The sequence below is a fragment of the Falco biarmicus genome, chromosome 2, assembly GCF_023638135.1.
Source record: "Falco biarmicus isolate bFalBia1 chromosome 2, bFalBia1.pri, whole genome shotgun sequence".
In the NCBI taxonomy this organism is placed as follows: Eukaryota; Metazoa; Chordata; class Aves; order Falconiformes; family Falconidae; genus Falco; species Falco biarmicus.
In genome coordinates this window covers 30,454,671-30,478,434 of record NC_079289.1, presented here as the reverse complement: position 1 = coordinate 30,478,434, position 23,764 = coordinate 30,454,671, and the positions used below count along the sequence as shown (strand labels likewise).

General features: G+C 36.8%; 2 long non-coding RNA genes across 13 annotated transcripts in view; one reads left to right on the top strand and one right to left on the bottom strand.

Annotated features, from left to right (window-relative positions):
* The window catches only part of LOC130145248 (uncharacterized), a 90,444-nt gene that overhangs the window by 5,386 nt on the left and 61,294 nt on the right, over nucleotides 1-23,764 (top strand). For 7 of the 12 annotated variants that reach the window (XR_008820432.1, XR_008820427.1, XR_008820429.1 and 4 more), the window contains exons 4-8: nucleotides 2,024-2,094; nucleotides 4,847-5,073; nucleotides 5,188-5,269; nucleotides 22,228-22,314; nucleotides 23,008-23,099. This is a non-coding gene — a long non-coding RNA (uncharacterized LOC130145248). The other 5 variants (XR_008820428.1, XR_008820438.1, XR_008820436.1 and 2 more) reach the window with 5 other exon arrangements.
* LOC130145249 (uncharacterized) overlaps nucleotides 1-23,764 on the bottom strand; it is a 49,295-nt gene that overhangs the window by 3,826 nt on the left and 21,705 nt on the right. Inside the window, exon 2 of the long non-coding RNA XR_008820439.1 lies at nucleotides 17,388-17,437. This is a non-coding gene — a long non-coding RNA (uncharacterized LOC130145249). The remainder of the gene's footprint in view (nucleotides 1-17,387; nucleotides 17,438-23,764) is intronic.

Below are 23,764 nucleotides of genomic sequence, written 5' to 3'. Positions count from 1 at the left end.
GAAAACATTTATAAAATTTTAGTAATGCTCATAATTCTCCTGAGAAGAACAAAAGATTATTTTATTTAACCATTTTATGAAAAAGTGACTAAATTTAACACTGCCTTAATCGAGTCTTTAATCTTACTCTATCGTCCTACCTTCATTAAGTAACGTTTCTTATATGTATGGATTTATTAAGCATACATCTTAAAAACAGGGAGTTTTCCTTTTTTGCAGCTATAGGTGAAGGATGGAATATTGGTAGCAGGGGGTTCTGTGTGTACGAGTATAGTTGTTGAGTGTTGATACTGGCTTCCTGGTCATTTAGGTAGGTGACAGCTTAAAATAATGGTGCACAAAATGATCCATAGTTCAGGATCACAATGATCAGAAGCTCACAGCATGATGAGAGATGCCCCTGAACTTTTTTGGTATCTCAAAAAGCGGCTCAGTTTCTGTTTTCCTTTAGTAACTGTATTGTTGAGTAAGGAGTAGAAGGGACAGAACCCTACTAGCAGCTTATGATTTCCACATTTTCTCCTACCTCTATGTTTGTTACCAGAGAGATGGGAATATGGGATATTAACCCCCTGCCAGCTATTTACCAAAATGGGTTTGGAAGTGCAAGTGTGTTTAAATAGGCAGGAGAGATGGTGAGTCCTTTACACCAATAACTGAAATACACCTTGTGTTAAGAATTACTTCAGTACTGTTATCAACCACTGAACTATTTTAACCTTTGCCAAGGTTATTTATCATACTTATTTTTGTTACTAAAAATAAGATTTAAACTTAAGACAGAAAGAAGTGGTAGTTTTCAGGCAAAGTGCATTGAGATATAACCCAGAGGTCATTTTTAATACAGATTCAACAATCTGTTTCTTTTTTCTTTCTCAGCTACTTTTTCTTCAGTTTCCTTTTTGAGACCTTGAATTAACTTTTTTTTTGAGATTCTTGAATTAACTTTAAGCCCTTAACTGTTTACATTCTGCTTCATCAAACAGTTAATCTTGCACGTAAGTCATGATGCTTGCGTGAGTATGGCTTTTGAGATAAAGAGTTTGAATCCAAATTAGTCTCTTGCTTCTTGTACTTGACTTTGCCTATCTGATAACCAATAGGCTGGATCCAGACTAGCACCGAAGTGTGAGCCTACATGTTAGCAGAGTAAGGAGTTGGGGCTCAGATTTGAATGCATGCTTGATACTACACACATAGTGAATGATTACAAGATGATTAAAATTTATTTTCAAAGTTAAGCACTCTTTAGTTGTTTAGCTAAGCAGAGTTTAGATACTCCATATGCTTAAAGTTAAATGGTTCAAGTTAAGTGGTGAAAGGTTTTCCTAAAGCATTTTTGGAATTCATATGATTCTTTTACTTTAATAGAAGGAGAGATAGGCCAATGCCAAAAGGTTTTGAAAAGCCCATTCTCATTGCTCTGCTAAGAAGATAATTTTGTTTCTTTTATTCCATCCCCTTTTTGGTTAAATCCCATTCACTTTTCTGACTCTTCATATACTCATTGTTTCCTGCTAACTTTTCCTCTAATGTCCAGTTTTCTATTAACTTTTCCACACTGACTATTCATTGTCTGTCTTCTTTGTAGTGGAGTTTTTGGAGAGGTCATTATACTTTCTTAGTTTCTTTCCTTCTTTCATCAGTTCCTGGAATCCATGACAAATAAACCCCTCTGTTTTCAAGTATGCCTTTTTGGTGAGAAACCCAGAAGTCAAAATTTAGTGCTAGATCAATACTAAGGGTGAGCAGAGCAGTGTGGATGCCATTTAAAAAAAGGGAGCTAGGACCTGCATATTATTAAAGATTATTCCCTAAATTGGGATATCAGGATCTGGATCCAGGGAGTGGGATCAGGATTTTAAGATAATTCTTTAAAAATCAGTATGCTTATTCTAAAAAAACCCACAATCCACAATGAACCAAAAACCAAAAAAAAGAAAAGTCCAGGTATACTGAATAGATTCATTAGACAATGTCACTGCTCTTTCACTGAACTATGTATCACTGAACTTCTCTTAAGTCTTAGGAGAGACAGCATGGAACTGGAAGAGAAGCGGGCATCTCCATGAAGGGCAGTCAACTGCAGTCTTGGTAAGTTCAAAATGTAGATACAAAATCTTATTTCTGTTAAATTTTCACCTTTATGAAGCAACATATATGCAGGGCTCCATTCACAGTTGCAAAACAAAGCCGGTTTCGTTATTGAAACAGTCTCTGTGTTCTCTGAATTCATTTATGCTATCACCACATAAAAATCTGTGTTTTGATATAGCTGAGTTTGTGGGTGACACCTGAATGAAAACAGTAAGTGACATAAAATTCAATAGTTATTTTTATAGTGATTATGCTACAGTGCTTTCATGCCCAGTTTCTGAACAAATCAAGGTACATTGGATTGTGTTATCTCCTAAAAACTTTTGAATCCACCACTTAATTTCAGCTGCATTTGATACAGAAATAGAGGTCACAAAGTCAAGTTTCTACAATTTGAGTGAAGCTCAGCAGCTGGTAGTAAAGAAATTACTCAAGTTAATGTCCCTGGGGTAGAAAATGCTGCAACATGGGCTCAGAAATTTTCTGTTCTGTTCAACCTGTTGACGTGCCAGTCAGCATGCTTGGTTGGTCTGCCAGTCAATGCATGTGTAGCTCAGACCTAGCCACAATGTGAGCTGCCTCTTCTTCTAGAAGTCAGAAGCTGGTGTTTTCTGCAGGAATTTAGGGAAATCTCTTTAGAAGGGAATAAGAAACCAGCCCAGGGCAGTGTCAGCCTGGGATTACAGCACAAGTGTGCTGGTGGCACGTACGAGCACGCTGATCTGGTAACTAGACTTCATTACTTCTGCTAGTCATGAAAAAAACTTGGGTTTACCAGGGCCTTCTAGTCTCCCAAACCACTTGTGAATCATTCCATTTTATAGTAGTTTCTCTGCCTGGATTAGCTGCATGTTACTCCTGTCCACGTCAGAGAAGGGAACTGCTGAGACAGCTTCAGTATTTCATTTCTTTGACTGTTTGGATGTCAGCTCTGAGCTATTCCTTCAGCTGTCAAAATTGTAAAACTGGGTTTTCAGCTCTTCCCAGGAACTGACTGTAATTTAGACTGCAGCTATGTGTCCCTGACCCATCCTACAACTTACACTCTTGGAGCAGTGCAGGAAACATGCATTGTATTGCAGTTACCTTCCTTTGTGAAGAAAGTTGTGAGCACAGGGACAGAAAACAATACTAGGATTGGGCTGCATCAAGTTACCATATTGCATTGCAACTTGGGAAATGCTAAATCTGTAGCTGCATGATTATGGGCATCACAGTTGTCTTGAAAGGACAACTATGGGCTGTCCTTTCTTCTCAGTCAGTGAGAAATGGGCAGATTAGACTTGCCAGAGGTACTCTTTCACTGACTCTGCAGGTTCAGGTGGGCAACACTAACTTGGCAGATGTCTGATATTTTTAAATTTTCTGTGTAATGTTAGACATTTGTAACACTTTATAAACAGAACTTAGCACTGTAGCACTGTTTTTTAGAAACAGTTGAATTTCTCAGAGTAACAGAAGCCTAAGAGTCATGCATATGAAACATAAAATATAAAAGCAGTAACATGAGAAGAAGCACTTCTAATTCAATATTGTAAGACAACTGCCTTGAAATTTGTCATAATAAAAGTCTGTAACGTGTATTTCAAATTTTTTTGTTTGTCCTCCTGCCCAGTTGAAAACCATCAACCTGGCAGCAAGGAACAATAACCTGTGATACTTTTCTTCATTTTCTGCTTATTTTCATGTCTGTTCTTTCATGAAATTAAAGCCAGTAAAAGAACAACTGGTCATTAAAAAAAAAAAAAAAGACTGCATTCCGTTTATATGGAACTTTTGGTTCTTCTGTTAGATTCTCAAATCCTTCCATTTGGTCCCAGCTTTTTCTTAGAAAAATATCATTGTTTCTCTAACGCTGTCTGTATTAAAGGAATGAAGAAATGTCTTCTGCATGTTTCTAGGATCTAGTGGTGGTTCTTATAACCTTTATCACCAGTACTCTTGCATAGTGTCACCAGTTAAATATTATTTCATGGAACCTATGGCTAACCTGTTTTTAAGTGGTTTATAATACATAAAAACTTTAAACTTATAATATTTTCCTTTTAAAGATCAACATAGATATGTTTTTAGTAAGAACAGTAAGGTCAAATCATGAATGTTAAGTCTTGTGTGAACAGCAAAGAGGTGGTATATTCTTGTTTAACATTATGTTGTGTGCTTCCTGTGTTTTAAATGGTGTTCATTAAGAGCTTAAACTTAGCAAATAATTATAGTTGATTTTCATAAGGATTTTTTGTTTAAAAAAGCTGACCCTGTTTAGTCAAAAAATGACTAATACTATACTACTTTTTATCCTGTATTTTTGGAGATCTTGGTCTTGGATGCTGCTATATGTGGTCAGATGCTTTCATGGTCATGAAGACCTCAATTCACAGGCCTATGCTGTGTCCACAAAATGGGTGTTGTGGGACAGATTTTAAGAAGGCTTAAGCACTAAAAAGTGCCTTGCATCATAGATCAAAGAAAGAAGGATAATTAATTTTTAGAAAAGAATAATTAAAAATTTGTATTTCAAATATATATCAGTAAAAGCTCCCATAATGTGCTGTCAGTACATGTAAAATCCATAAGCAATTTTAAGATGACATTCTTTAAAGAAGGAGCTGAACATTCCTATAAATAATGTGCAACTTAAAAGACATATGCAACTCCTTTATTATGTGCTAAATACTGTAATAAAACAGGCTATCAGTAGGTTTTGCTGCATGTTACTAATAATTTTTTTTTAATCCCAATATTTTTGCAGGTGTGTGGAGGAACAGGTCCTGTTCTCACTGTTGTTACTCCCACATAGGCGGACTCTGTAATTGATTATGTGTGGGTAGGGCCCTACTGAAATTAAGGAGATTCTGCAATAGTGCAGGGTTCTTTTTGTGAAAGTTCAGTTGCAAGATCAGGACCCTACTGTGACTCCTTACTGTGAATTCTGTCAGTGTATCATTGATTGTGCTGGAACCTGCCTTTTGGGATAATGTAAGTCCTACTTTCCCCCCAAATGTACTTTAGACATGAAATAATCATAAAACATTTCTAATTAGAAAATTAATATAATTTACATGCATTCTTTTAATTATGTTTTTTTGGCAGTACCAAATACTATATTCCTCAAAACTTCTTAATGGCACTGAGGCTTTGTGGATAGTTGGTCACATGATGAGAAAATTCAGCTGTAAGTACATTGAAATGATTGACTTTTTCAATAGTTAGTCTTTACTGATGTTGACAAACTAGTAATCATAAAAGGTGAATCAAGAAGTTAGATTTATGTCAATTGACTTCAGTTCTTTTTAGAAAATATATACAATACATCCATTAAGGATTTTCTATTCTTGGGTAATTCACCATGTGAACCTGGAGTCCTTCTGTACTGCTATTAGGTAGGGAGTTTTAATTTGTTTATTTTCTTTATTTTCAGAATAGTGTGTCTCTGGCTTGCTCTGTATTTTCACCCATAAACTTTCGGAAATTTATAGATCTATAAAAACTGTTTATACCACCAATATTTGTGTAGATATTCCAAACTGATTTACTCACGTAATTGTCTTGCTGAGTTGAACATTGAAATGTTAATAAATATACACTTATACTTGTGTCAGTGTAACTTGGTTAAATTAAACTGAGCTGGCATTATGAGTGAATTTGATTATGCATGCTGATTAGCTATAGTCTTAGGCAGGAACTACATATTTTACTGTACTTAAGTACTTTGTGCTTAATCAATAATAATTACCCATATCATATGTCAGTGGATTCACTCAAAATTACTACAAACATATATGCTTGGTTTAAGGAGGAAGTTCTTTTCCTGTAGCTATGGGTACAGTCATTGCTATGACTCCTATTTTTATATACAAATGAGCAAAATCTACATGTAGGTATTTTCCCTGTGTAACAAAAGGGGTATTATAAACTCCATGCCCTTTTTTATGATGCTGTATTTCCTTTCTGGTATTCAAATACAAGAATGTTTTCAATGGGGTCTGAAAAATGGAAGAACTGGAAATGTTATTGAATTTGCAAGTAATTATTAAGGGGCTGTAAAGATCTAGAGGACTTGTATGTAAAGACAATTAGAGATTCTCTCCCATGGAGCAAGGACACAGATAATAGTTGGTGAGTAAAGACTAAGGAGGACAGGACTGGTTTTTTGGTCGGCAAAAGGGCAGCATGAAATGGAAGCAATTTGAAGAAAGCTAAAGACCAAAGAAGAAATCAAAAACTCTGATCAAAAGCAGAGTAGAGTCCAATTTAAAAAAAAAACCCACACAAAAACCCCCAACCAAACACAAAATAAACAAAACCAAACCCCAGAAAATAGATGGCAAAAATATGCCTGAAAGGAGAACCAAATGCATAGCTACTGGTGTTTCTCATTGCACTGAAGGTATGATATATTTAAGTGTAAAACTTTCAGTAAGTTTTTCTCTACTTTTTTTTTCCTTCTGTTGGAGGGGAGTATATGCTTTGAAGAAGACTCAGTGACTGCCTGTGAATTGTATGTGTAAATTGGGGATTCAAGATGACAGTTACAACTAAGTACAGAGGACAGTGGGTTATGTATGCTAAACTGCAGTTAGTGCTAAGCAGAAGCCGTAATTTCATGTTCAAACACAGAACTTGATGATTTTGAAATGTACCATCTTCAACAGAGCTCAAAACACAGTTTCGTTATGTTTGTTACAGGATGGGAATTTTCAAACTTCTACTTTCAAAACATACTGATTTTGTTTTTTGAGATTTTGCAATCTAAAATGAAAATTGAGATTTTTCAATATGAATCAAGATTTTGAGAACTCTGGATGTTTCATTTTGTGTAAAAAAAATCTTGATCAGTATATTTTGGTTTCAAAATGTTTAGACCCGATGGTTTACTGCCTTCCCCTGTGTTAATCCTACTGGCCATATTAATTCTAACTTGCACTGAGTTGGGTAAAAGAAAGAAAAAGAGCAGGAGATCAGGTGATTACAAAAAACCCCAGACATGGGAGGCCATGCCTGCCTCGCCCCAAACCAGATCAAAAGAAGTGCCTAAGAGAGTTCTAGTTTCAGAGGAGAAAAGAGAGGGAAGTGTGTGGAGCATGAGGAATCCCCTAGATGTTTTATATGTATCCAGTTTTTTCTCTCATCACTACTGAGAGACAGATCATGGAGGTGAGACTGATTCCCACCCCTGTGATGGCAACTCCCCACTGCTTTGAGGGAGATCATGTTTGGGCATAGCTCTGTTCTGCCTGCAGTAGTGCTGCTACAAATAATATTTGGAAGAAAAGGAACTCAGAATTGTCTCCTGCTGTAAGCAGCTCTCCACTACTCACTGCTGCTAACCCCCATGGTTGAGCACCTGATCTGATTGATTCTATGGTTTAATTCATGCCATGATGCCGTAAGTCACTGGAACTAGAAGAACAGCAAGAAAGCAGATACCAAGAGAAATAGTTGGTATTGTGGAATGTAGGGAGTGGGCTTTTGGTACACAGCTACACATTGTGTGGGCTTGGGAATACTTCAAGAGCCAGAATACCAAACTACAGCAACAGAGTCCTTCAGTGGCAAACCAAGGTGATAGCCCTTGTTCTGTGCACTAAGAAGGAAGAGCAAAGGAACATGCCTGAACATTCAGCATGTTAGTTCTAAGTTGTGAGATCTGTTTCTCTGCTGCTCTTTGCACTTGGCTTGTATCATGGCTGTCCTGTCTTCAAGCTGGATGTAGCATGTTTTTGCTTATGTTCAATGAGACACCCATCATATTATAACATCACAAACATTGTTTTTCTTCAACCCTTGAAAGTCAAAATGTGGTAGCATAGATAGCTGTAATAAGTTAGTAATAAATGTGACATGAAAGAATTTTCTCATTTCACAGTATTTATAGGAAAAACAATGTTTTATGTGTTTCATATAACTCCTCCCATCGTCTTTTCCTCTCCTAAGCAGATCTAATGCATGAAATTTTCTTCAGTAGTGCCGTAAGTTCTTTATTCCCAGTTACAGCTATTGATCTTTTTCATTAATAGTTTTTTTTATATTTAGTTTGAGGCCCTCTCTGCATCCCTATGAATGACACCATCATTCTGTCATTTGTTTTAAGTCATAAAATCTAGGCTAAATCTGAGTTTGGGGAATTTTTTCCAACCCTTTAAGGATGGTCTTTCTTCTCTGTCAGATGATTAGATTTTTCATCCAGGTTTTCCATAGATCATCTCTTTATTAGAAAATGTTTTTCTTTTGCTTTGACAAATGCAGTCTTGCCATGCTTGTTATCTAGTCAAAGTGCTACACTACTGTAAATATCGGTTTCCAAACTTACTCCTTTGGTATTTTCAATGTCCTCCTTCAGTTTATAGCAATAAAGATAAGCTATCTGTCTTCATTTTTCAAGGTCCATCAAGACTACTTCTACTTGATAACTTCTCCTTCAGTATCAACAGGTTGACTCTGGTTTTGATCAACATATCATGCCAACTTCCATCGTTTGGTCATTACATTTTTAGACCACACTGGGTATTTTCTTCTCAGCTGCCTCTCATGTATTGGTTGACTTCTTCATAAACATAACTGTTCACTATCTTGTTTTAAATATCTTCTTAAAAGATTTATGTACTGTGGTGCTTAAAACAATCCAGCTAGACAACAGTTATATTGCGGATATATTAATGCCAATGCTTATCACAGTACTACTGTGCCATTGCATTTGTATTCTGCCATAATTTCTCCGTTGTCTCTTTATGTAGAATTCCACCACATCTACTTTTTGTTCTGTGTTTATTCATGGCCCAACTTAATGAGAAGTGGTCCAGGGTAAGGCCTCCCCAAGATTTATGGTAGTACAAATTAATAATGAATACCCACTGGATACTGCAGTGTAGCTGGTGGGTTCTGCTGTGCCTAATGTCACATCACATTTAGCACAGAAGGTGCTTCAATTAGAAGCCTCACAAAAGGGAAAGAAGTGAGTTGCAGCCACCAGATAAAATGCTAGCCCCAGAGGCCTTCTCAATTGTGAAACCCAAGTCAATAGCTACTGGCATTCTGTCCTGAAAGCACCCATTTCTTCTCTTCTCCACAGCACTAAGAACAGACTCTCCCTTCTCATAGGAGGAAGTCAGTGCAAATATGATGGAGTTCTACAGCGTTTGCAAAAGGTTAAAGGACTTTTTGTACTTCCGTAGCATCCTTCTGCTCCTTAGTGCATTCCCTTCTTGACACAGCATTTCTTGATACAGAAATCTTAAATAACCACAAGCAGTTGTTCCATTGGTCAGTCCTTTTTTAAATGCCACCTGATCTTCCTTGAGAAGGAATCTACATTAGTTTTAATTTGGCATCTTGGCACATTGCTGTCTCATAGTGCTCCATGTCCATTGTGCCTTGAAGGTAACAATTTTTCAGAAGAGTGGTAAACATGAATCCCATCAGGAATTCCCAAGTATGTCACCTTTTTTCTGGAAGTGGCTCTGCACGTATCCCTTTTCTTCCTTTCAAAGGGACACTGAAATGTCAGTGTCTAGATTATACAGAGATGACAGAATGTTTAGTGCCTAGCTGATACAGAGATGGTAGACTGGACTATTCAGACAAATGGTACTGTACATACCAAAGAAAGTATAGTCAAATAAGTTAATTTTATCAGAATAAACCACAAAATGTAATTACAAATGGTTCCATATATGAATAGGAGAAGTCTAGTAAGAGCTTTGGACTAGCTGATGGGATGGAGAGAGTGACTGTGAACTGCTGTGGGAGACTGGAGAGAGAGAATCTACAACCTGAAAGATTGATCATAACAAGAGTTCTCAGTGATACAAAGTGGATAAACTTCCCATTAGGCCACCATGCACGGGCTGTATTTTTAAGTATCATCAAGAACCACTTCTTGAGCAAACCAGCTAAAGAATCCAGAAGAGGGGGGACAGCCCTTCGTTTAGTCTAGTTTAGAACACAAGGACTATAGAAGAGCCATTCAGTAGCAATATATCATGCTGAAGTTTCTCATACTTGTAGGAGAGAAAAAAATAACATTTAAAAAAAGTCTAGTATTGTTTAAAAATAATTGCATACAAATGAAGATACCTTTTAAACAAATGAAGATACCTTTCAAATAAATATTAAAAGAGACAGGGGGATTTTTCTTTCTGATTCTACCCCAACTGAGTAAGAATTGTCCAACACAACTGAAGAGTAAAGATAGTTACTAGAAATAAACAGAGTTTTTTCAAAAAGTTGAATCAAAGCAAGCAAAGCAGAAAGGAGCACAGTTCTGACAAGTTACGTGTAGACCTATTATAAGGCAGAACAAAACGATTTTGAAATGCAACAGGCTAAAATCCGAAAAGCAAAAAGAACCATTTTTTTCAAGTGTAAATCTTGCTAGTAGGGAGGTAAGTTCAATAGATAATTGCAGGTAAAGAGAATATTTAAAGACAAAGCCATCGCAGAAAGAAACAAATGAACTCTTTGCCTTGGCAAGGTTTATTACAGGGAGATTAGGGACATCCCCACATAAAAGTTGTTCTTTATAGGGAATATTTCAGATCTGAAATACCACTAAAAGATTTTTTTAAAAATTCATTGAATAAACATTAACAGATACCCATATAGAATGTTGTTCATTTAGTAGTCCTAGAGAAATTCAGAAATAAAACTGTTGAGCCATGAACTGTGTTGTATAATCTATCACTTAAATTAGCCTTGATAACAGAGAAATGGAAAGTTACAAATGTGATACTAGTTTTAAAAAGGGCTCTAGGGACAATCGGGCACTAATGGACTAATAAGTCTGACTACTGTGACAGATAAAATGCCAGTGAATGTGATAAAGAATATAATTAATAGGAACATGGATAGGTATAATAGGCAACCATCACCTTGGTTTGTGTAAAGGGTGGTTCTTGCTTAGAGCTTTGCTAGTTACTTGAAGGAGTCAACAGATACACAGGAAAGGGTGACCCAAAAGTTTTTTAAAAGCTCTGTAACCAAAGTCTTTTGTTAACAAAATAAAGTACAGTTACTTAAAATTCTTTGTGGATTAGTGAAGGGTTTCAAGATGAGGAACATCTTGTATATAGTAATATATATGTATATGTATATAGTATATATATGTATATAGTATAGCAACTAATGTGCAGTTGTAACAATGCCACCTCACAAAAATTTATATTGGCACCTTTGCTGATCCACCTGTTCCTAAATGGTCTGAAAAAGTGCAGTGGTAAAGACAGCAGATGATAAAAGGAAAATAATCAACTGGAGTCAATCCTGATGTTGACCCCGAAGAGCTACAGAGGATCTCACAGCAAGATCTGTGGTGATCCAGGAGCCATGGCTGTCACAGAGGCCAGATAACGCTGACCCCGCTGCTCAGCCCTATCTGTCAGCAGAGAGAGGCAGTGGCTGTTGGATCACTCCATAAGCTGTGAGCTCAGCAGGCTGTGACCAGTCCTGCCACTCAGGAAGGCAGGGACTTGTAGCTGTTCTTTCTAACCACAGCAGGGGCTGCAATTTGAAGAAGAGATTCTTCCTCCCTATTTTTCAGGGTTTCACAGCTCTGACCAGCTTACAATACAGGTTTTGATCCTGGAGTTGCTGCCTGTCACAGGGGTGGAATATCACCATTAAACTGATAGGGAGAATCTTGCTGGTGTGAGAAGCCAGGGCTGTCAAGCTGTTTTACTGGTGTTTGCATGGATTTTCAGCAGCTCCTGCTAATTTCCTAAAGTCGTTCTGGATGGAATTATGCTAGGAAATTTTCTGGATGGAAAAATGCTAGGAAAAAGTTGGAAAATGCTGTTTGAAACAGAGAAATGGCATTAGCATGCTGGTCCATTTTGAGTATTGATGAGAACTACATATGAAATAGAAAAGGATGACTAAGAGGTATATCATAGCTTTTCTGCAGGGACAGTAAATGTATCAGGATTCCTCAGTTTGGAAGAATGTTGACTAGGGATAGGTAACGTGAGAAAGGTCTCTAAAACCATGAATACATGGAAGTGTTTTATAGGAGACTAACTCCCAGTTTCTCAGAAGAACAAGGGGCCTTTGGCCACTAGTTTGTTTAACTTAGGTAATCTTTAAGATGGCAGAAGGCTGCTTAGCACCAGTTTTATCTGCTATAGTTTTGTCGATACATCTTTTTGAGTGTTCAAACACCAATTGTTTACTGGTCTTGAAAACTCCACTTGTCCTGAACCAGCTGCGGCCAAAATCCAACCTGTGCAGAATTACAGCTTTTCTGTAAATAAAAGTTTGTAGTCCTCATTGGTTGATGATAAATTGAATTTCAAACATGAATCAAATGTAAACTGGTCCATTTTCCTAAATCTGCAGATTATTTTTTTTGTCCTCTGCCTCTGTTTCTTTATCTGGCAGTAGCAATATTATGGATGGACAGATCAGTTTTACTTCTGCTGTTTACAAACCTGTGGGCAATGGAGAATGCCAGTTTGCTGCTACTTCAGGAAGCTAAAAGCAGTAGCAGGCCCTAAAATTAATCCCACGGGAAATCTGATAAAGAAGCAGAAACGTTTTACACAGCAACCAGAAGGTCTGGAGGGAGGGATGGAGTAGAAGACATCATCGTACCTATAAAACAGCTGGAATGGTTTCCAAGCTGTGGTCCACAAACCCCTGGTGGACTACAAGGCTATGGTAAGTGAACAGCTGTTTAGCTAAACTATAGTTAACAGTGTTTTAAATAGTGTTTCCAATTAGAAGTTTGATCAGATGGATGTGTGGTGGGTTTTGAAAAATGTTAAGAGTTGTTCTAAAAATACGGGAACCACTGTTCTGGAGTATATTAAAAAGTAGAGAGCACTCCCCACTTTCTCAGCTTTACATAGGTTGCATGCCTCTCCACTAGAAGAAACAGCAAAAGGTTCCCAAAAAGCAGCCAGGAAGAGCAGTCTGGTAGCATTAACCCTTCTGTCCCCACCACATCCTCCCCAGTAACAGAACTCTGGAGTTCTTAATCATTGCATTGTCCTTGAGTATCCCTAAAAGTCTTCGCTCCTCCTACTTTTCATTTATACTCATGACTAGCAGATTTAGTTTTCTAAAAGAAGTGAGTTTAATTTTTCAAGTCTTGGGTTCTCATCAGACAAAGATTTAACTTGTCAACTCCACTAGATTTAAATGTATATCCATCTTTGAATTAATACCTCGTTTCCCATTGCCAGAAAAAAAAATTTACATTTTTCTCTTCTGTCATTATTAACAGATGTAAACATTCCTTACAAGTATTAACATGTCTTATCACAGTATCTGTTTATTACTTCTAAAAAAATCCCAATTCTATTTGACCAACTTCTTTTAATTTATGTCAGCTCCCTCAGTGGTAATTTTACATTGTAAAAATCTTCATTATCCTCATATCAGGTCTCTTCTTACTTCTTTTTTCCTATTGAAAATTTTCCAGAATGATTTGTATTAGCAGTGCTTTTAGTTGTCCTTGACATAGGTTACTTCCCATTGTCCTGAGTACAAGAACATCCATAAGTAATTTGGAGAGATGTCTTTTCGAACATACTGCAAGTTTTTATGTTAGGAATTGTGGTGGTGTCGAATTTGAGAAATGCCCTATTATAAGCCTTATTGAAATGGTTAAAATATGTTTACCCTGAAGAAGCCAGTCATCTAAAATTACTGTAGCGTATTTTATAAAATTTATAGAAAGTACTGGAAACAAACATTATTGACAATAGTGTTTTAAAAGGAACTAAAGAAAGTTGGCAGATGAGCATGCTCTTTTTTTGTTCTGTATTTCTTATCTGTTTTGATACATATATGGAAAATGAGGGGGGTTCTGCATGTTTTTGTATTATCTTGCTAAATACCTGTTGCTAACTTACATGATTCTGAAGTTGTCTTTGCTCAGGTTTAAGCTACTAGCTGAATATGAGATCAAGGGGAATCTTTGCCCTGTAACAGAAAGGAACGTGTAAGGGAGGAGAGAGTGACTTCTGCTGTGGTGTGGGAAAAGGTTATTTCCTGGTGTCGTCTGTGGGTGACAGGAGAGAGGGACTCATGAGTCTAGGCAAGGCATATGGGTACCGAAGCAGTGATGAGGTGTATGGGTAGGACTTGGGATGAATGTATGGTAGTGAAGAATTTGGAATATGGATCAGAACAGGGTTTCAGTAAGAGTTGGAGAGATCACAGATAAAGCTGAATATTGGGGTCAGTTGGAAGTCACTTTATCACAGACCATGGCTACAGCCCTCAGTGCTCTGTCTGAATCTAGCTCACTGCACACTTGCCCTAGCTACGCTCTTCCCTGTGTCTTCTGGAACTCCAGCTTCTTCTCCAGTTCCTGCACATGACCCTTTCAAGTGGAAGGCCTCCTGCCCTGCTTACTCCAGGAACAGTTACATGCAAAGGTACAAATGGTCCCACAAATCCCTCACATCTGAAGCTTCTCTTCTGTCCCACTATACTTTCTTCTGCCTCCTGCCTGCAGGTACAGACAGGCAAATGAATCATAGAATAGAATCATGGAATCATTTAGGTTGGAAAAGGCCCCTAAGATCATCGAGTCAACTGTAAACCTAATGCTACAAAGTCCACCATGAAACCATGTCCCTAAGCACCACGTCTACAGGTCTTTCAAATACCCTGGGCAGCCTGTTAGAATGCTTGACCACCCTTTCAGTGAAGAAATTTTTCCCAATATCCAATCTAAACCTCCCCTGGCACAACTTGAGGCCGTTTCCTCTTGTCCTGTCACTTGTTACCTGGGAGAAGAGACCGACCCCCACCTGCCTACACCCTCCTTTCAGATAGTTGTAGAGAGCGATAAGGTCTGCCCTGAGCCTCCTCCTCTCCAGGCTGAACACCCCCAGTTCCCTCAGCCGCTCCTCACCAGACTTGTGCTCCAGACCCTTCACCAGCTCCGTTGCCCGTCTCTGGACACGCTCCAGCACCTCAGTGTCTGTCTTGCAGTGAGGGGCCCAACACTGAACACAGGATTCGAGGTGCAGCCTCACCAGGGTTGAGTAAAGAGGGACTCAAAGGAGATGCTGTGGAAGTCCTGGTGGCAAAGTAATAATACCTCTCCTCCCAACATAGGGTTTGTATCTTCTCCAAGTGGGACATGTCCCATCATTTGATATCTGCTGATCATAGATGAACTCTTTCTCCTAGAATGTGCTGATTTTTTTCCACGTGATGAATTATGATTTTTTAGATAATATTTGTCTTACTAAACAGAAGAAAAAAATCTCGGATTTCTAAAGCCTAGTCCTTTGAATTGCGTTTTTCTGTGATCTGTGACCTTCCTAAAAATAAATTAATTAGTTAATCCAATAGATGATTGTACCTACTAGTGATAAGTTGAAGCTTACTGACAGGATGGTTGCTTTTATTAATTATTACTTTACAGCTCCCATAAAAGTTCTTCACGAAGGTGAGTCTGCAGGAAGATTGAAAGCCGATGTTTTAGGGCATCCTCCTAAATGCAAGGGGTATTTTTAAATACAGGGAGGTTTTTTGGCACATATCTTTTCATAAGTCTTAACCTTTTTAACAATTTTCCTTCTTAATATATGATTGCATACGCATGTCTATGACTAAACTTAGGTAGCCAGAAGCATGATTTCTGTAAAAGTTCCAAATTCAGTAATAAATTCATAAGCCTTTCAGCACCTGACAATACAAATAGGTTCCGGAGCAAGAACACCATAACAATAATAAGATAAAGCATACCTTTTTTGTCAGAGGGTACATTCTAATGGAAAACTATTTTGGTGTTTCTTTCTTGGGCAGATTTTTATGGTGGATATAGAGATCACTCTTTTAGTCAATGTTGGTCCCTAAAAATTGGCTCTACTCTCATTGCTTGTCATATGTCATTTTATCTTTAAAGACTGCAGGAGGTCATGATCACTGAGAGGTGTAACACCTTGAAGTTTTGGCACTGTCCTCTACAAAGTAACCTATACCGAGCTGACTTTCTGTTATGTCAGTGAAACATCAAATGTTGATGCAATGTGTGAAAAAACATTTGATACAATGGCTATTAAGTTGCTTGGAAGAAATCTTGTGAAGTGGGATTTTATGTTTAGAAGAGTTGGCATCTAAAAATGTATGTCATGGATACAGGTAATAAATGTTGTTTATGAATTGCTGCAGGAGAAATAATATTTACATTTGTGTACAATATGTTAGTCTTAACTCTAGCTATTTTTATCTCCAAAATATCTTATCATAAGCTGGTTATAAAGTATTTAAAGACATGAATAATTTCATTTGTTGAAGCATTCAGTGCATCATTTTAAATGGCTACTAAAGGGGAGAAGTGGACATGCACTTCTCATAATAGCTAAGCATAAAAATAAGGATTCAGAGATAATAATATAGTTCCTAATCAGTAAAAATCATTTTCATGTTTTGCTGTATGAGCAGAGTTCTTCACAGAATCATGATCTCATTCTAAGATTCCAGTTACCTAAACAGATTTTAAATGCTTAACTTTATTCTGGTGATTTTATGTCTTTATTGGAAATGAGAGAACACAAACACATTTTAAGTCATTGATCTTCAGCCATGCTAAAAGCTTTCAGGACTTAGTATTTCACCTCAGGGCTGGATCCATAGCCCTTTTAAATTTTGGAATTTCAGAAAATGTGCAGGTGAGTAGGAAAAAGAAAATGTGAAAGGAAGAAACTGAAATGGAGAAAATTATTTTCCTTTACAGAAGCAAGGGAAAGATGAAAAACAACGTAATGAGGGTAGGAAAAATAACAGGGTGAAAAGAGAGGAGTCGGGAAAGTATTTACACCAATATTTTGTATGTAGTGCTCAGACATGTTGTGCTTTATGCTTGCATGGAAAACAGATTGAGACTTCAGCTTTTTGACTAACTGCTGTGCTGAGTTGTACCTTACTCTCTGTGCATTTTCGCTTTAGCACAGTTGCTTCTAAGGAAGTCTTTAAATTGACTTTGAAAGCCGCCCTGAATCACAAAATGCATTATCCTACTAGAAAATGATGACTGCCCCAGTGTTTTGTCTTCCTAAGTTAGCTCTTAAAGAAACTACTGTTAGATATCAAAAAATCACAGTAAGTTTTTTATATATATTGCTGTTTTTAATTCTAGTCACTAGCATTTGGGGCAGGGCACAAGCAGGCAGGCAGGCAATAACACTTAAATGTGGCAGAATTTGTGTGCAGAATCTAACTGTAGTAATGCTGAAATTGAAAATTGAAACTGCTGATTAATCATTATTCAACAAGACTAGGCAAAGTCAATTAATTCATAACCAAATGTAGCTATAGAACGATGGATTACTTACATCAGCTTTCTTTAGAGGTTAGACATCAGTGTGTGAATTTCATCCATAAGCTGTAATAAAATAAAATAAATTAGGAAATAGGCAAAAAAAGTTTAATTCAGTAACGTGTTCATGTATGTGTTTAGTTACGGCATGATTCCCATGAGTATATATGGTATTATAGCGGAGTAAATGTTTAGGAAAATTATGTACTTTTTAAATTGAGCAACTGACTAATATTTATGCAGGGGCTATAACTGGTCTTCATGAATTACCATGCTAAAAGCTTATTTATTTGTAAATACAGAGATAGGGACCTCCCGCTTTCTTTATATTTGCATGGTGGTATGCATAAAATGCCTTAACTGTCCACCTGAGCAACACTTTAGTGTACATCTGAGTGCACATCTGAGCTGATGTGCTGCAGAGTAGCATCCCCTCTAAAACTGCCCCATTGCTGACTGGGGACAGGAAGAGTGAAAATGGGTGGAGCAGGGAGAGGCCTTATGGTGCCAATTCACAAATAATTTTCAAGTGGTAACGTCTACGTTTTGGAAGGCAGTGTATTAATTTCTGCTGATGGAGAGAGATAAGTCTGCATAAGAATTATGCTCTAAATTGCTGTGTGGTAAGGTTCCCTTTTCTGTGCAGTGCCTGTGTCACTGGGCAGCATTTTTTAAAGGCACCCAATGAAGATATGAATACTGAAAACCTAACATATCTGTACTCTTTATGTTCATTCTAAAAGGAAAATGAAATTAAATGCAGATACAACTTTTTAGAAGTTCTAAATAAGAGACTTCATGCTGTATTTTATAATTAGCCCTTACTGTTATGTTGGTCTGCATTAGTGTTACACCACTGTATGTTACATGACTCAAGAATTGTTTAGATCATACAAATTCTTCAGTGCAAAGTGGACCAATATTTAGATTTTAATTGCGTTGTAGCCGACAACTCTGTGTTACCTTCCTGTTATAGGCAGTATCAGGGTGACTGTATTCTGAAATACTCACTGATGGAAGACCAGTGGGGTATGAATTGCACAGTTCCAGGATTACAGCTCTTAGACTTTCCGTACTAACAGGAAAGTGCAGACTGTGAACTGTCCCTTTGGTGTATATTCCAGCCCCCAGGTCAGTGCCCAGGAGGAAAGCTCCCTTTCCCATCCTCTTCTTTGGTTATTTATGCTTTGGTACTGTGGTTCTGTAAGAGCAGAGTCTTGGGTTTGCGTCTGGGATGGCAAGCTGGTGAAGGTGGTATGAAGAGGTTGTCCCCACAGACCTGCTCCACACTGAAGCTTCCTGCACAGAGACTGGGCTATATACCAACTTTCAAACCAGTGCTTCACCCATGACTCTTGAATTTAATTATAGCTCATCTAAAATAACCATTATAATGTAAGTGTCTATGAGCATGACATTGGATTTCAGCATTGTTTCAAAACAGTATTCACTGTATTTTGTAACAAATTACTGAAATATCAGCAGTGCCATTTTAAGTATCAGTTAAATGTGGTATTTCCTGAATCAGGTCTTAATGTGGTATATATAGAATCCCAGTGATGTCAAGCTTTGATTTTTACTTACAGCAGATAAACCTAAAGCCCTAGTAGTACATAACTAGGCCCTATAGAAAAGCAAACTTTCTTTTATTTGGGTCAGACTTCATTTCTGTGCTCAGTATAGTGAACACAAGTCATATTCAGTAATTAAAAAATGTGCAGCCCAAACCTATTACATGTTCTGTGCAGATGAAAGTAATTAGTAAATTTTCTTTGTTCAGAGGAAAGGAAGTTGAAAATATGCTGTTTCTCATATTATTTTAATTGGAATTGTTGTTATCCATAAGTATTCAGCTTAAAGATATACTGCTAAGGTTCACAAATACCTAGGGAACTTCACAAAATGCATTGCATTTCAAGTATGTGATTCAGAGTCTAAGATTCAGACCTTAGGATGGGATGAATTGCCTTCTGGAGGTGCCTGTTTCAGTCTCCTGACTTCACAGGAATCCTGCTTTGAACTGATTAGCTCAAACTAAAAGTTAAGTGAGCATCTTGTCACCTTAAAAGAGGAATAGCCAAGCATTTTGTACCATACTAGGTCTTTTCTGTAGACCTCTTTATTTTTAAGGATGGCTGCCTTATTCCTTACCTTTTCTGTCAGTGTTCTTGTACTGTTTCTAAAATGAATAAGCACAATTTTTACTGTTGCTATTTCCTGTGTATTTTGTTTTTTCCTGTCCTTATCGATCTTGTTATCTTATCTTTCCCTGTTTTTGTTTTTTTCTTTTTCCTGACTCTTTTCAGCTACCATCTCTTCTGAAGCTTTTCACTTGCTACCTCTCTGACCATCCTACCTTCCATGTTGAGAGTACTGTCCTAACTTCTGATGTGGAAGATTGCTGACCCTTTCCTTTGATGCTGATACCAGTATTTTCTGTGAGAGGTAGTACTGTAGTGAAGACATAGAAAAAGAAGAATATGGCACTTTATGGTTTTGAATAGTCAAGAAGTATTGTTCTGCCTTCATATAGAATGTGCTGGTTTCATAATGTACTTGTAATTTAAAGATGTTTGTAGAAATGTAAAATCTAATGTGACTAATTTAAATTCATATTAAAGACATTTAAATTTAACAAAATATAGCATTAGTCTTTATTTTAAAAGTTGAGTCCTATGTAGCTCACTTGCAAAAAGTGGGATAGATTTACAAAGTTCTGTACTAGTGAAGTCCGACTTATTAACAGGTGAAAGTATTTTCTTCTTCCCTCTGGTACTATTTTCTTGATTTATGCCTATTAAAGATCTCTCCTTCTCTTGAGTTCTCTGTCTCCTCCATTTTTTTGTTCCTTTTGTTAACTTCAGTTTCCTTTTCCTTTCTGCACTGGATTTTCCTAACTCTTAGCTGAATACCAATCCATTTTTCTCTCACGTATGCATCCATTTGCCTAAAATATTGCCTTAAGCATGATCATGTATATTCAAATATGTATTTACTTCTAAACACTGGATGGATCTGCTATTTTAGGACTTCCAGTAAACCAGATAAGAAACTTCACAATTCAGTGATAGCATTTTAAGTTTTTTGACACATGCTTTCATAGGCTCAAGGTAGTTCACCTCCTGCATCAATGGAATAATGATTATGGACAGAGATAAACATTCCTGTGAAAATATAGACTTAAAGTACATGTTCAATGTAGGAGTGCTAACTTAAAAAGAGTACCTGAATGAAAGCAAATGTGCTGTGTTCATAAATGGTGTGGCAGAAGTTTTCAGATTTTATTTGCAGATAAAGAGAAGTACTAATGGAAACAGTGCTTTGTATTGATAATAATATAAGCAGTTAAAAGTTTTCTTTAAAAAAAGACATCTAAAAGATGTACATCCATAAAATCAAAAATTTTTTGCAAATCATGCTTTGTTATAGCAGAAATATTAAATAACAGTTAATGTTTTCTGAGGGGTAGATACCTGCTTATTTTATTATCTATACTAAATGTTCTTTAGATAATTTGAATTCTTCGAATTGCAATAAAAGGAATGCTAAGTACATGAAAAGACATAAATAGTAAAGTTCAGAACTTTTTGGTTTAGATGTGCAAAATATGATTCTGAAGCCTCTTCTGATAGTTACAGTAATTTGCAATAACAGTAATAATAGCAACTTACTAGAAAATGATTGGAGGTGTGGCTGAGAATGTCATTTATAGTGTAAAAGTTTTTAACTGGTGTAGTTATAAGCAGGACTTTGCATAAATTTGCCCATTAAATAATTTGCATAATTAAGCCTGTTTTTAACATTCATTTACTGAGCATGTGGATGACATTACAAAGACTAGAAGGCAGAGGAAATTTGGAATCTGTCAGTTACAGTGCTGAGGAGTTTTTGTGCTGTACAGTAGTAGCAATAAGCTTTTCATTAGAATGAATCAACTGCAACTAATTTTGTAAAAATGATCCATATGAAAATTACCAATAGAAAAAGAAAGAATATTAAAAACTATGTAAAACCTGTTAGGATTTTCTGGGGTATATCCTCAAATGGTATAAATTGGTATGCATGAAGTTAAGTCACCACTGCTTACTGAAGATTTGCCCTTTCTATTAACTATATAATACAATACAGATCCTGAAATAGTCCCTTACTTAATACTTGTTTTCATTTTACAGTAGAGTAGTTATGGAATAAGGTCTTACTCATCCTGAGAAATAATACAATTCTAACAATGGCATATTATTGTTAGAAGGAAGTACATCAAACTGACTTTAATTAGCATAGTTTTAGAAAATTACTTTGGTTTTGAGCGTATTGATATTGCTTAAGTTACAAAATCATTGCTTGTTTAATAGTACTGCTAATAAAAAACGTAGAGTTGTAGTTTGAAGATAAAATTATTTTTACACTGAAGTTTATGTATTTTTGATTTGCAAGTTTTGGGTGATAATGTCTTGGTTAAAACAGTCGGTTCAAATGTCTATCTTTAATACATGAAGAATGGTGAGGAATAACTGGAAATACTAACAAAACAGGAGAGATTTTTCAGTAAATGAATTCAAGTGTAAGCATAGGGTAACGCTTGCAAAACGAGAATGAAGTTGAGTGAATATTGCTATGTGAAAACATACTTCATCTATAAAGTCCTGCAGGAAATAATCATGAAAAAATACGTTTTCCTGTTCATAAACACACCTTAGTTACATGTGGTCTTGAGAGATGCAGTACTACTACAAATTCAGGTAGATGTTCTTTGATTGCATTACAAACAAGTCTGGCTAAGACATAAGTATCTGTTGCTATATAAGGCAGATAAGGTGAGGAAAGCATAATTTATAAAACCACCACCCTCCTTGCAGATCCTGCAATTCACATGGCTGGCAGATATAGAAGTAATTTCACAAATGAAAATGGAAGATGGAAAATCCATGAAGATTGTGTTGAAGGTTTGTTTCGCTTGACTTTCTCTAGGATTTTGAGGATTTCTATGATTATTTTATATATACACACACATATAATAGATGTATATTATACATATATATTGCTATGTATATGAAAATAAGTTTGAAAAGCTGTAAAAGACTAATTCGAGTTACATGCAAGAAATGTTTCAGAATAGGCTACAGGACAATATTTTTGTGTAGTGCTTAAAACAGCTGCAAGAAGAAATCAGAGTTAATTCAGTTCTGGATCTGATAGTCATCAGAAAAAAAAAATATAGTAGATCTAAAATGAAGACCTTATGAATGTACAATATCTCTGGTTTAATAAAGAGACCAGAAAAAGGGTAAACATATTGTGAAAATGACTGACGGAAATGTAAAGAGTTTGAAGAATAATAGCAGAAAGCTGGTTCAGCAGTCACATTGCAACAGCGTAAGAGATTCCACTGTAAATAAATGTTAGTGAAGTATAAAGTAGGAGAAAAGAAAATGGAACTGGAAATGGGAACTTTAAGCTTGCCATCATGCAAAGATAAAATAAAATGGAAGGAAAGCTTGGACCACATGATGCTATCTGAGAAAGCCTCATTATTCGCTCAGTATAATTTCGCTAATATAATCTGAAATTACGTGAAACTAGAAAGCAGATTTTTTCAAATTTCTTCAACTTCTATTTTTTCTTTTTGTTTCCAATAGAGTAACACTGACTAAAAGGAAATCTGAGACCACTGTCTACAAATCAGATAATTTATTTGAAAAGGTAGCTGAAGAGACAGCAAACAAAAATGGTAATTGAAAATAGAAGTATCTGAAAATTTGAAGGGGTCTAGATTCTGTACCCCTGTTCTGCCCACTGAAGGTAGCACAAGGCAGCCAAGATCCTTTCTGACTCACAGGCTGAGCGTTTGCCTGCTGTGGGGAAGTCACTGTCAGCCTGCCACGGGTCTGTCCCTCTGCCGTGCCAGCAGCTCTCATCCTTCACACAGGTGTGGTAACGGGAGCATGAGACAGTATGCTACTCGCTACAGATCTTCACCTGCATTTAGTTTTCTTAGATGACATCCGAACTAGAAAACAAAAGGGACCACGGCCCAGTCAAGAGTTGGTAGCAAATTACAGCTCACGTTGGCGTGGCTAACCCATCTGCTCCTCCGAAGCAGGGTGGCCCGGTTCATACTGTCCACTAACACCAGTCTGTAACCCGTGCTGTTCCCCAGACCTTGCTGCGTCTTACCTGACTGCTTGTTGGCCTGGGCCAAAAGCACACCAAAGAGCATGCAAGCAGTTAAATGGCATGCTTTATCACACTGTGGAGCTCAAGCACATGCCCGGGCCCTGTTTAGCTCAGTAAGGTGTATGCAACCTTATGAACTGCATCCAGTTGGCAACAGTTACAACTGTACTAGCCCGCTCTAAATTAAAATTGCAATGGCATAAAGCCCAATAATCTATA